This window comes from Hermetia illucens, chromosome 5 (assembly GCF_905115235.1).
Source record: "Hermetia illucens chromosome 5, iHerIll2.2.curated.20191125, whole genome shotgun sequence".
NCBI classification, from domain to species: domain Eukaryota; kingdom Metazoa; phylum Arthropoda; class Insecta; order Diptera; family Stratiomyidae; genus Hermetia; species Hermetia illucens.
The window spans coordinates 65,703,874-65,718,572 of NC_051853.1; the positions used below are offsets into that span (position 1 = coordinate 65,703,874).

The window sequence follows — 14,699 nt, forward strand, 5'->3', positions numbered from 1 at the left end:
TTGATGCACCTACTATCACCAAGTGGCGACAACACTTCCCACTGAATCGGAAAATCAGGCCAACCAACATCTTCCAGATCTCGAGTGAATGATGATGACGTTGGGAAAATGGGGCAGTAGCAGCACCACAGAGCGCCGCGACCCCCGCCGCCCGCAATATCCTCAGCCTAAATTCCGTCCGAACTTTTCTCTCTGGCATGCACCTTACCCACGACGAATGCGGGTGGAAAAGCGCAACCCCGTAGCCGGGCCACCAGCCCAGCTGGTCGGCCGGAGTGGGCCAAACTGTAAATGTGTGCCACTGCCTGCTCGGCTCCATATCGCGGGCTTGTAAACATTTATTCCAGCGGTCGCCAAACGACGTCACACACGAAATCGTTGACGTCATAGCGACAAGCTTTTGGATGCGATACGACACGTGTGTGGGCCAGTCAGCAAGCCATCAGTGACTTTTCCATTTTCCGCTGCTCGAGCAAAAAGCCCGCTACCTGCTCGGCTGGCCGCGTGGTGGTGTGAGAGGGTGGGCCAGGCGCGGGAAGGTCGTTTCTATAATACCAACTAGAACGCTCTGAGCTTCGCTATCAGAATAGCCGTCGAGCTTTCCATTATGTATCCACTTGGCGGCCCCAGCAATGGAGCATTTTCACTTTATATACTCGAAAACGCCGCGAGCAGGACGGAGAAGGTCTGCTGAGGGGGCGGCTAAGATCTGGCAGTCGGTTGGTCGTTCAGTTGGAGCTTCTATCGAGTGAAAGCGAAGCTTCGTGGTTAATACAACATCGTCAACAGAACGCAGTGCACGTCATTCACACATTCTCTCGGTGAATCTTCAAAGATTTTTTTACTTGAAAGAAAATTCAATTCATAGCTGAAAAAGTCTCACTGAAAACGCAGAAGACTCCGGAAAACCGCAGAAGTACGCAGATTTTACGCAAACCTTGAGTGAATAAAGTGCATAAAAATAGCTTGGCCGTATCCCATTCAGTTCGAACGTTCTCAGTTTTCGCTTTTATTTTCCTCCAACCGAATTTTCCAATCGACGAAGAAAAGTCAGCAGCACTCCTGTGCGTAGGCAGCCGAGTGCGAGAAGTCCGTAGTTTGTTTGAAGCGTATCTGCCTGTCTGTTCCACTTCTTGTTACCTAGTCCTCGAAATCGAAAATAAATCCAATGAAAGCTAAATAGTCATAGTTAAATACAATTAAACAAATAGAATTAATTATCGAAATCGAAACGGTGCAAATCTGAACTGGAAATAGATACTTAGTTATATTTCTTGTGTGTGCGAAAGTTGAAGCGAGAAATCTTCTAACTCATCTCCAATCACATAAAAATCATGCGCTAAATTATATAAAGTATTACCCAATAAATCCGACATAGTAACGCGTAGAATTAGAGGAAAGTAAGAGACATAGTTGTAAACATTTTTATAACAAGGATTAGCTGTTTTTGTATTTTTCTACTTTTATATAGTCAGTCAACTCTAATTTTACATTTAGATTGCTAAAATTAGTTATCATCGCAATAATACGTAAAACGTAACATTGAAGTCTAATTAATAGATTTGGCAATAGTTGATCTAAACCACCCCGAAAGGTTAGTTAATAAAAATAAAAGACAATTGAAGCTCCCTAGTCAGATGCTCTGTGCCCCGAGTTGAGTTCCGGTCGTCCGCAAAGATACTGCATTGGACTCCTTTCGCCCCAGCGCAGCGTGAAGAGCATTTCCTTCGCACAGTGTGAAACTATCTGGGAAATTGTGTCGGAAAATTGTTTTCTCGGTCAACCAAGAAGTTCGACAGGGTCTTGATAATTTGCAATCAGCAGCCCCTTGAAAGCTTGTGTCGGCAGATCGACCTATCTACGAGTTCGCCTGGATAAGTTGGCAGCAGGAGGTAGGACGCAAGGGAGCAGAAGCGTCAACGCCACACGCCACTTACCGCCCACATCCGAATATATAGTGCAGCTAGCAGTCAGTGGGTACACAAACCAACGAATCGATCCCGTGGACCATTTTATCCTTGTGCGTTCAACGGACCAGTGCTATCGTCATTCCTGTGCAGTTGCGACCGTTTCGTATCGCGTGTGTGCTCCATTTGTTCGGTAGTGGGAGGTCGTTGTCGTCGTCCTCGCTTTTGGTGTTGTTGTTGTCGTGGTCGTAATCGTCCTCGACCGCTATCGTGAGCGTTTCGTACGTGCTCGCCGCTTACTCGGTATCTCTTCGTCGATCCGCCGTATACGTAAAACGACCCCCAGCCCAAAACTTGAGTTGTCCTTGTTCTCTCTGATATAGTTGTTGGTTCAAGGGTGGTTGGTAGTGACTCGGTCATTGGGATAAACACCCTCACCCGCAGCGACGAGGATAAAAAAAAGTGCCACGCGTCCTATTTTCGTGCATGTACCAAATACCATCTGTTGGTGGAAAGCATTATTAATCGACTAAGTGAAAAGGGTAAGTTATTAATGATAAGTTCGTTTTTCTGGGTTGTACCTTGGGCATTCGATACAGCCAACACATCTTGGTTCGACCGGCAACAAGAAAAGGAAATGATTTATGCAAAACTTCGCAAGGGAAACTTGATAGATAGCTTCGGTATGCTAGGAAAATGCCTTTGGGACTCATATTATGCTAAGTTAGCCGACTCGTGTAGGCTGGGGTGACATGTTTATATGGACATGTCCTTAAAAACTTTTCACTCACATGGGGACACCTTGAGCATATTTTTAAAATCCACTTTTTAAACGAAAATAAATGACAGTTTTTGCTCATCTCAAGGAAGCGGTTTCCATGTCTACTGTTTCTATCCCTAAGGATTTGCGGGTTTAAATTTGGCATCCCAACCTAACGTTTGGGCAATGGAATGCGATTTATACTCTTACTGGAAACTAATTGGCAGATGATGAAGACTTTCAAATATCAAAGTACCCCAAACTTGTTTTTTGCAGGGATAAACGCGTGACCCAGTTTTCGCTACCCCAATTTCATCTTCGAAAAATTGGGTGGAAATGTGAGAACTTTTATAAATCCCCCGGATTTCAGGGGTTTGGTATAGTTGGTTCGTCAGGTTTTATATTAACTGTGCTGTTCGCTGTCCATTAGACAGTAATCACATTACAGGGAAATACCGATGTCTTATGTTTGGTATATCTTGTTTGAAATTCAAACCCAAATTCAAGGATGAAGAAGTCATTCTAGTTCAGTTTATTTTTCTCCAATTAGTTTCTTCTTCTTCTGGAAACAGACCTTGGGTTTTACAACATGTAATTCTTTCGTTATATGTATAATATGTATATGCAGATAATTAAAAGCCTCTTTGCATTTGAAACTAAATACGCGTATAATATATACAGTCCAACTGGTTCAGTTTTTGGAGCACTTGGCTGTCATAGGGATATCGGATGTCGGTACCAGTTGATTCAGTTATAAATGAGTACCCCCTCCCCAAATTAGAGTAAGAATCACGAGCGAGCGCAATAGGGTTTTGAATGAAGTGTCCTAGTATGCTCACAGATCCGACAGAATTGTCGCGCTAACAATTATTGTTATTATAATATAAACATATACATACTCTGCCAAGTACTGACACTGATACTATGTTTCCTACAGCTCGTGAAATACATTGTTATATCGTGTTTCAAGCGCTGAGACGATGGAAAAGTGACGTCGCTTCCCGAATACCTCGATAAAACCTAATCATCCACCTTACTCAAAAGACTTCATATTCGGTAAGAATAGTAAGAAGGATTGTATTGAGGGCATCGATCGATATCAACGCATCGCATAGATAACACTGAATCTACTATTAACGCGGTGTCGAGTTCTGATTATTCCATACTGAAATTTGTGGTATTGTATATATGAAGGCGGCTAGAATTTTCTACAATGAAATATTCAAAAAACAAGAGTTTATGTTCTGATATCAAAATTGCTAGAGCGACGATGCGGAGATAATTCTGAACCCTGGACCCAGCAGTCAGTTTACAAAACCAAGTTAATGATAAGGGGAAAAACCTCATATTCGCTTCTGTAAACCTACCTTTTGATTCTTTGCCTGATCAGATAACGTATGTAGAATCAAGTTGTTTTGAAGTCTTAATAGGTTATGATGTGATTACTTAATATGTTTGTTTAAAAAGTAGCGAATACAGTCCTGAAAAAAGAAGTACCTAGATTGTATTACTTCAGCTGGCCCCTACGATCGACGTCCAAAAAAGAGTTTTGCCTAACCATTTGCAAAAAAAAAGTCAAGCGTCGACGGCTTTACGGTTTCTTACCAGGGCAGAGGCAAATCGTCAGACGCTGCCTCACCTCTGCCCTGGGAGCAGCGTGACCGTAGTTGGTGCGGTCCAGCATTAAGTTGATGCGGAGTTGATTAGGACCCCATCATTCTCAAAACAAATATAACCCTTTGCACTTCAGAGATGTTGGGATTGATTGTTAACAGACAAGTGCTAGACAAAGTCTCACTGTCAGGCCAATGTCATTTCGAACTTAGCTTCACTACTAATGGCAAACCAGCTGAAAGTTCAGTGAACTTCCCTAGGCAAGTGAAGGCTCCTTGGTGAAAACATTCAGAAAATCAGAAAATTAACCAGACGACTCCTGAATCGCGCTTGTACAAACAATAAGAATGAAGGCTGATTAAATTTCAGGACCTCTGGAACGGCTATGTTAAACAAGCATATAGAACCACTATAGCGAGGAAATATCTTTCGGAAGCGATGAATATTCAAACCTAAAAAGCTGCAAGAAAAGCGGCTTAAAAAATATTGCTGGTTTTAAAGTAATCCATTCATCTAACCATGTTTAAATCCCTTGAAGTTTTTAAAAGTGCCGATTTGCTAGACCATTTACTATTGAACGAAAGAGGTAAGGACGAGCGAAAGAGGTAAGGAGGTATGGCTACCACATATGAAGTCTTTTTCCGAATGCGCGACATGCACCCTTGCTTTGTCATGGCGCTATAGCACTTAGTCGATCTGCCCATTTTGGTTCATTGGTTATTATTGATAGCGATGAATGTGGCGGTTGTAATACAATTATTCCAGTAGCACAGTAGAACTTTCTTCCACTAGATCTTCCGTTTTGAGGTCGGAGTTTTTATCTGTTCTGGACTTACTTATGATTTCTTATGTTTGGGACTGTCCAAACACACTTATTTCTGACCACCAGTCTCAATACTGTCAAAAAACAACTACCTTCAAAACCGTCCATCAGTCTCGTTCCCTTCCCGCCGCCCCTTGTTCCTCCCCATCAACTCATGAAGTATCTATTTCCCTTCCTTCTGGATCTTCTCGAGACATGTAAACGACGTCAAATAACCTGTTGGATAATGTTTAAAGATACCGCTAATTTCTTTTGTATTTTAACATCGTCTTATAATTCATGTAGTTCATTATTTTCAAACTTTTTTATTGGCTTTCCATGATCCTTGCTGTTAATGTTATAATTTATCAATTTGAATCTTTCAAACCATTCTTAGCACGTTCTGAGAGAGAAAAATGTTTTTTGCCTTCATTCCTCTCGACTATCCAACTGCAATTTCCAACGTGAAGGGATTTCCCTGATAGTAATTATGCTAACGCAATTCATTAATTTATTTTTTCGGTGTTTGAGGAGTTTTGTTGTCCCCATTCTTTTCAGGATCATCCCTGCCTGTGAGTTAAAATACAGATGAAGGTTCAAAGTTCGTATTAAGATCACAGAGATTATCCACTTCCTGCAATTAAATGTCGAGTAGAAACTTTTGGTCGCCGCTTACATTGTGAGAGTAATTTTTACGTGTTAATTTTCCCAGCTTACCGCAGGAACGCTCCAGGACATGTTCTCCTTACTGGTATATACATAACAGCTCTGGTGAACTGCATAGTCTGTCTGAACACCTACAATTAGACGGTATTTATACGGTATGATATCCAGTTTTTGTGGCTCCTGCTCACTCCTTTGTGGAATATAGGACACCCACATAGTCTCGGTTTTCGATGATATTGAGCTTCAGCATAATAGATTCTGCGGAGGGAATAGGCATCCAGCAGCGGGAAAGCACAAACACTAACAAAACACCCATGGCAAACCGAATTTCGAACCAGGGGCAAGGAGTTTGCGAAGCTGATCTTCAACCATCTGATTCTTTCAAACAATAAAATGAATCCCCATTTACGAAAACCTAAGTCCTTCTTCCGGTACTACACTTCTTCAAATAGAATTTCAGTTGAAATGTTCCGATTTGATCTAGTTTCCGGGTTTCCTTGTGAGACTGAGAACCTTTTTTTGTGATCTGAAAGGCGTTAATATAGTCGACACAAGGGGAATCGAAAACTAACCTGTCATCTGCCCATCAAGCCTTCGAGGTGTTCCTTGGATCGTTCTAGGTTAAGTTTAGCTAATCATTACTTCGCTACAGCTGGAAGCGCACAAATACACCTCCATTTCTGGGACTTAAGATGAATGCTTTGTTCGGGATTTTAACAATCATCTCTTCTTTCCACTCATTGAGATGGGTGTCAGATTCCTAGTATTCAAGGAGTGAAAGTAGGCGGAGGCTTTCCATATCATTAACAAGAAGTAGGACTCCATCAGCTGCTATACGATTGGAAACCGTGATGAAGTATTCCTTCTACCTCGGCTGTTCCTTATCGTAGGTGGTACCTGATAGAATCTGCTCATCATTGTCCGTGTCTTACTCACAGGACCATTGAAATATTTTCGGCTACTGCAAGCTCTTTCGTGATGCTACATACGGTAGCGAAATCGCTGTTGTTTACAGCAGTTTCTGCTTCCCTTACCAACGTAATGGTAGAATTCCTCTTGTCGACAATAATTCGCACCAGAAATAAGGGCGTTAATGAATATATTGAATATTATCGGGCGGGTATCAAGTTTGTGCTGCTTGGACAACAAGAAGACTTTTGCACTTCTGGGTGACATCCAAATAGGCAAGGTATTGAATTTACGACGATCTGCTTCCCTTCGAACAGACCCAGAAGTGACACATAAACGTCCCTTTTGATGTCGATGTCAGTACACCTTTTGTTACGTACATTCAGAAGACAACTCTTAAATCTATTGCTAATCGCGATTTGGTCGACCTACTTAGATCTTCATCGCCAGTTAGTCTAACATAAAACGGGCAAAATTTATGGGTGGCAATCAGTGCAAATTCGTTGTGGTAGGCACCAGGAATGATTAAAAAACCTCCCTGAACTCAATCAAAGATGATGCGGATTTATTCCCTGGAGCTGTCTTACGCCGCGAGTCAGGTTCAGTTATTAACTGACCACTTTTTACATTTCTTCCATGTACTCCACGGTACCCTGTGGTACAAACTTGAGTGCTACAAATTTTGGACTCGCAACAGCTTCAAAATCTCGTGTAGTATGGTGAACTCGCATACTCAAACTACAAAAGATGTGATCTAATTCCTCCGTGACTGCTAGGATTGCATTAAGTCAGAGCTGACCTTTCTGAGGTTTCGTTTAGTCGATTTTCAAATATACAATTGCCTATTCCGTATTTCTCGTTATGAAGATGTCAACCCTCGTAATGTCAATGAAAAACATGCCCGCTGCTCCGTCCGATGTTTTTTGGTTGCGACAACATGTTCATAGTGCACTTACTCGGCATGTGGCTCTCATTTAGCATCTAGGGTAATTGACAAGGCAAGGGACACATTCAATGGAATCGAACTGGTACCTTTGGAAGTATGGAGATTTTGTATTGTATTGTACTAAGGGCAGACGTGTTTTTGCCGTGATTTCCAAAAACGATTTGAAGTTCAGTCTCTAGTCCATCGTGAATTCCAAGGTGATTTGAGCGGACCGCACGTACTCGATGAGGGCGATCAGATCCAAGATACAAAGAGTATCTCTTGCCATGAAGCCGGAAACCTGCACGAAACTCATCCTTTGATCCTCATGCCGAATCCATCTGAAATCTAAAAATTCAGTACTGTACTACTATTCCACCTCATAGAAATAACTCTGCTATTCAACCTTACAAAGATTTCGTGAATTTCATTCATCGGTGGGTATACATTTTTCACATCTGTTTGGTAATTTATGAATAGTGCGTCACTAGAATTGTTATTCTTTGGAAGAAAGTCACTCATCGAGCTTTCTTCTCATTTCTGTAACTGTTGACCATTTCTTATTGGTAGAGTTTGGCAATATCAGTTTTGCCAGGTTTTATAGCTCACTTTCTTTTCAAAAGAAAAAAAAATTGGATAAGCCTTATTGGCGAATCGGGTATTTCAGTAAATATCAATATGAAATATGATACTATCTCCCATAAGTTCCTTGGATGGCGCATTTCAGCTTCTGAAAGTGCTTTAAGTCCGTTTGTAATTTTTGAATGAGAGGCTAAATGAATTATCAGGAATAAATCTTCCCATCCTCACAACTTTACTAGTTATAACACTACCAATCTGTTCACAGTACGGCGATGCGATGGTCGAGTTGGTTGAGCTTCCATCTCTCGATCTTGGTGTCTTGGGTTTGAATTACCATTCACTTTAAATGCTTATGTTAGCCTTTGTATTTCCCGCCGCTGTAGTGTAGTAATGAGAAGCACAAACTGAAAAAGACTTGTGAATAGCTTTTATAATCCACAAAACAGTGAACAGGAGACATGCAACTCCTTACAACTTTGCCAGTTACATCCTACGCAAATAAGCCGCACAGGTTGAATAATATTCTCTTTTGTCCATTCTATAGCGAGGTGAACTAGTCCAGATTGTGTCCATCAGTAAAGAATCTAACCAATTGAAGCGTAAGAGGGGAGATTATATTTATAACATATTCTCATATATCAACTCCTCCGAATGTTTTTCCTCGAGGGCATTTGCTGGACATGATGTTTTACACTACTTTGACATGAAAACTTCCCTAAGCACCTTTTGTATTTTCTATTCAACGTAACCTTACGGAAACACCTTTCCAGTCAAACATTCAAAATATAGCATTTTATATTGGTAACTAGGTTGTGCTAGAATAACCCCTTTAAACTTCCAAAACAATCAACAAAGAAGAGAAAACAATTTGGTCTTTCCAATGCCGACACCCGACTTTGCCTTGTTTAATAAAGACCGCAATATTGTTCTTCGAAACGAATCTATTCCCCAAAACAACTTTATCTTGCATCAGATCAGATAAACCGAATCAACAGCCACTGAGTTTCCACATATATATAGTATTTGGAATAGACTACTTGGAGTTGATAAAAGCCAATCTATATTTCGTGTAAAGTATTTGCGGCTTTTCTCCGATCACTAGAGAAATTGAGTATATAATATTGAGGCTGAAATGTTATTGACCATGGCAGTTTAATGTCCAGTCCAAGGGACTTTAGATTAACCTCAATCAAGGTTTTTTATTGATTCGAAGCATTATTTCATGATATATAAATTATAGGAAAATTTTGGCTAGGTCGCTTGTGCAATTGAATCCTCGAGTATTATAGATGAAACAGCAACTTTAAAGTTCAGTAACCGTCCCCGACTTGCTATGTGAACAAATAACAGCAGGTGATAACAAATTGAGAATTATTTCTTTCTTTATTTTGAACTGACCTCATCAGATACTCGCCTTTCAAAGGTAATATGCGTCTAATTTGAGAGTAAAATATAAGGATTTGAGTGCTGAACTTTTCAAGTTTAAAGTGCTCCGAAAGATAGACTCATCTACACCACAAAATGATTGAGTGATGCGTCCTGGATTTGAACGAAGTATTTTCCATTCCACTTTAAGACTGAAATTAAAAAAATTGGAAGAAAATAAATAAATAAAAAGAAACTGTAAAAATAAAATACAAGTTGAGTTTCATACTTCAATTTGTGCATATGACGAGCCTTTTCATTTATATGTTGCTAAAATTTCAATGTTCCACCCTTTGATGGTCCTTAGTCCTTAGTAGGATTTGCGCAAAGCTTTGTGGTGTCATATCCTATTACATGAATAGTGTAATATCTAATGGATTGAAAAACCTGAAATAGGATACGCAAAACTCGAGACCTGAGCGCCACAAACCCTAAGGAGAGATCCACGAATCACATCTTCAATCGACATTTCCTCGCCCCGAACGCGGTTGACCTACAACAATCATACTTGCGAACACCCTATATTTATTAAGTGAAGTCCGGGGGAGTTTTTCGAGTACAATCGCCACGGTTTGAGTGCTCACAGGCTATGATTCTGCCCCACCATAAACTCAAAGAAAACAACCGCAGGAGTTATGGGAAAAGGTAACGGAAAGGTAGATGCAATCATCGAAAAAACATTTCACTATTTGTGTGCACAGATCTTATTCATATTATAGTTTCTCTAACATTAATCAAATCGAACCTCTATCTTGCGCTTCTCAATATTAAATGTACACGAACGAACTTCTAAAAATTGCCGTCAACAGCGAATCAACTAATTAAATCCTCGTTCCAAATTCAGACTACTCTGGACATCCGAATTTCTTTTGCCCGAAAATTTCCATCCCAAGTTCAACAACAATAATCGCATGAAAAAATGAATGTTTCGCAATTGCCTGCGCCGATTCGCTAGACAGAAATGCAATTGCTGTGCACGGAGAAAAAAGAAGAAGTTAATATTCATTTTAATGTTTGAAAATATATATAATTGGATAATGATTGAATAGACTGTCAGTAGGGTCTCAGGGAAATTCAAAGTGATAGATATTAAAATGAGTATCTATGAATTAATGTTTCAAGTACGTTAATAAAAAATTATTTGTGTGCAGTTGAAATGGGGCTTGGGAATTTGAAGAGCTTAATGGAGGTGCAGAAAGATGCTGAGTAACAGGAAAAGGCGAAATCTAGCACTGCCCAATAGCGTGACAAAAAAGATTTGTATTTTTAAGAACCACGAATATAATATATTTTGTGATTAATTAAAAAATAAAACGTTTACTCGGTTCCCTACCTAATTACGAACAACTCTCAGCAACACTTAACCTTAATGATCGGATGGCTTCCACTCCACGGTTTGAGCCTATTTTTAAATACCGCCTTGTTTCAGTCATTTGTATTGTAATGTAATACTGTTTGATGTTGTATACCATTACATTATATGTATATGTAAGTGGTGATTATGACATTGTTTAATAAAATAACTTCCCTTGGGAGATAATCTTTAATAAATAGTCAAATGGTTTATTTAGTGCCGGGAAAACGTGCTTAAAGTTTTTAGAGATGTTTTTCGTTAAAAAAATGATGTATTTTTAGTCTTTATATTATACGTTTATATATGATTCGATATCACGTTTTATACAGAATAAGATGGGTAATTTCCATTTTTGAAAAAAAGCGTCATAAAGCAACCACTTGTCATTTTCGTCAAAATTTTGGGCGAAAAAAAAACCTTTAAAATTCTAATTTCTACCATAAACTTTTTCAAATATGAACAAGTATGCGAATTAAAAGTTCAATAATTTGTTACAATTCGTTTCGCATTAATAATTGCACACATTAACAATTGCTGAAGTAGTCAACAAGTCAAAAAATGACATCCATTGGAAGTCTGGTCTACTCTTACTCATTGGTGGTGTGTAGGTCAGTTGTTTTTTGAAATTGTGGTCCCTTATCTACTTGCCAACGATTTCTCAGAGATGTTCGATGGGATTCATGTCTGAGGTTCTTACAGACCATTGAAAGATGTTTACATGGTTGTCGGTTGGCCAACTCTTCGTCGTTCGGCCCCAAAGCTTCAACTTATTGTCGTGCTTGCCTAATTTATCGCGAAAATAAAGTAGCATACAAACCGAATAAAAATTGCAATATTTGGCTGCACAACCTCAACCTTAAACATTAGGATAACTGCATGACGAGAAAAACTAGACTCCACCATCGTGAATCAGCCTCCATTTTTAACCGTCGGGCAGTTGGTATTTGGCGTCCTAATGTTTTCCAAAAAGTAGTCGAACATGATGAATCCCTCTTGTTGAAAAGAGGAAACATTTTGATTAGCCGAACCAGATTCAACGTACTTTTCCACGAATCGTAATCTTGCGTTCCACTTTTTTGGACTTATTGGCTTTCGAGTGGGTCGGCAAGCAACCGGTTTGCATGCCTAGACATCCAACAACATAATGTAACATAAATAAAAAAAAACAAATTTCATTGACTACCCCAAAATATGTTTAACCATACCTGTCGTGACTCCCAACTTCCACGAATTGTTGGGGTAATCTACGATGTGAAGACACCATTTTAAATGGATCTTTTCACAGAAAAGGGGGGTCAGACATCCTTCAGTTGATTTCCTTGGGCGTTCGCTACCCTTCTTTCTTGCAACTGGGTTCGTGTTACGAGTAGAAAAATTAGTGAAAACGTAAAAATGGAAGTGACAACTTTTTTCAATAGTCTAAGTTACACATTATATTCTTGATACAATGTGCTACAAAATATATATAAACATATAACATATAACATATTAAGAATATATCCGTTCTCGGACAAAAAACATCGTTGAAAATTTTGGGCAGTTTTTTTCGGCACTGTAGCTGCCAAGAATAACCTCGATTTATACATATGTACATAAATAGCTTTTTAGTACAGGGCCTGACAGGCTTTTCATTTTTATATGATACTGGCATTATACATACCTGTACATACTTCAGGACTTGTGATGCAATGAATTCAAATGACTCTGAAAATTTTTTTTAATAATAGTAAGATATTTGGTCACCCGTTTGACTACTAAACACTCCTAGCGGTGCTTAACCTTAATGATCGGAATTCTACTCCTTCACTCGTTAAACCAATTATTTAACTTCACTTGAGCAGAAATTATCCGTTAATTCATAGCTAATAAAAATATTCTAGCGACATGTACATATATATATATATGTGGGCCTTCACTATGTCAGACTATTCACATTAATGTGATACCAACAGTTTATAATGCCTTGCGCTGCAGTAATTTCGCAAGGGAAAGGAAACTTTGACCAAATTTTTTCGTTAATAATAGGAGAATTCCTATCAAACATCCTAAAAGCATGCTATATTGCTGTAAAATTTTACAAGTTTTTTCCAGATTCTTGGATTGGACAGGATCTGAAAACGAAACCTGCGCCACTTAAAGATGTATCCATTTTCAGTCCTAATTCCACGGTCTTGAATCCGATATTGAAAGTTCTTAAATGTAGTAATTGAGGTCTTTCATTATATTTCGAGAAAAAATATTCCCGTTTTTCATCTTTAAACTCAACATAAAAGTGTGGCACTTACTACTGGTAAAGCGTTTGGCAACCGGAAGTCCGGAAATTTAAATTCAAAATCGAAAAAGACTGTATCAAATGCAACAAATTATTAAAATGCATAAATGTAGCAGCTTTATAAGATACAACCGCTTCATTACTGAGCAAATAACACATGTTAAAGAATTCCCATAAAAAATCCCTACAGTATTAAAGAAAGGGGGTCCAGCAATCTGGCATAAATTCATGTTGTTTATTAATGGGGAACCACCTTTTAAATGAGACATCATTTCTCTATAAATTAAATATAAACTTGTGGCTTTTAGCGCCATTTCAAGCAACTTAGAACAACCTTCATTTATATATCTATACAAATATAATAGTTTTACTTATAAATAAAAGACGTGATGTCAGCACTTTTCCATTGTCTGACATTTATTGTTTTGTTTCAGCAACAATAATTAGTGGATTTTTTTGTAGACAACATTACTTGCATCGTGATCATGAAATTGTTTATTTGTTTCAGGGGGTGTCTCCCTTTATCATGAAAATGTCATTACGCGATGGTTATAAACCAGATTTCAGATAAAACTATGGCCTTGTTATTCTTCACTAGAGAGTGATTAATTTATTTCAAAACAATTTTGTGAAATAGATATACGCAGTGAATTATTCACACATGGAATCAGTAAGTGTGATATAAAAATCTAGAGTCCATTAGTAAAGGTTGTATGTCTTATTAATTATAGCGTAGTTCTCGAAATCGAGCCACTTATTCTTATGCAATAGTCTACTTGAACTTTTTGAGGTGTGCATATAGGTATGCTACCTTCTGTTATGTACAAAAACAGCAGACATACGAATATACTAAAATTCATATGTATTTAAGTACAAAACTTTTTTCTCCAATTGTTTACCGAAGAAATTTGAATTCCGCGTGACAATCTTATCGGAATGGTAGTGGCGCATGATATCAGGTTCACATGAGTTTTGTTCGTCATTTCCAGAATGATTTTTTATTTAAAATCTCCATAGGTTGTACACAGAAACGTCGTGCACATAACGTGAGTGCGGTCTGCGCCGGTGTACGTAATTTCAATGTTTGACCACTATTCCGATAAACTTTGGAAAAATTCAGCACTTGTTATCAGTTATATACAACAAAGTTGTGGATTTAATGATGATAATATGGTGAATAATTAAACCGCCCCGTTTAGAATAAGAATGTTAAAAATGTTTCACTTTTTATGTTTGAATACCACTCCGAGGGTTAAATGCTATTGGAAGGGTCGCTAATCTAAATATCACCAGCCTCGAAGTATTTTTGGTTTCATTTTGTGCATTTGAGAATGAAAACAAGGTTTCCTATGCTAAAAAAATTAAGGGTAAATTTCTTTCCATGAACGTTGCGAAATCATTATTCATTTATTCACTCACTATAAAAATACAATAATGTGCTGGATTCAGGGATTGTATTATTAAAATTGACTATTTGAGAAAA

The 14,699-nt window shown here is 38.6% G+C and overlaps 1 protein-coding gene across 2 annotated transcripts in view; it reads left to right on the plus strand.

Moving 5' to 3' along the window:
* Nucleotides 1-693: 693 nt before the first annotated feature.
* LOC119658439 (protein Tob1) overlaps nucleotides 694-14,699 on the plus strand; it is a 120,462-nt gene continuing 106,456 nt past the window's right edge. For both annotated transcript variants that reach the window (XM_038065842.1, XM_038065843.1), the window contains exon 1: nucleotides 694-2,449. The gene's annotated coding sequence lies outside the window, so the exon portion shown is untranslated. The remainder of the gene's footprint in view (nucleotides 2,450-14,699) is intronic.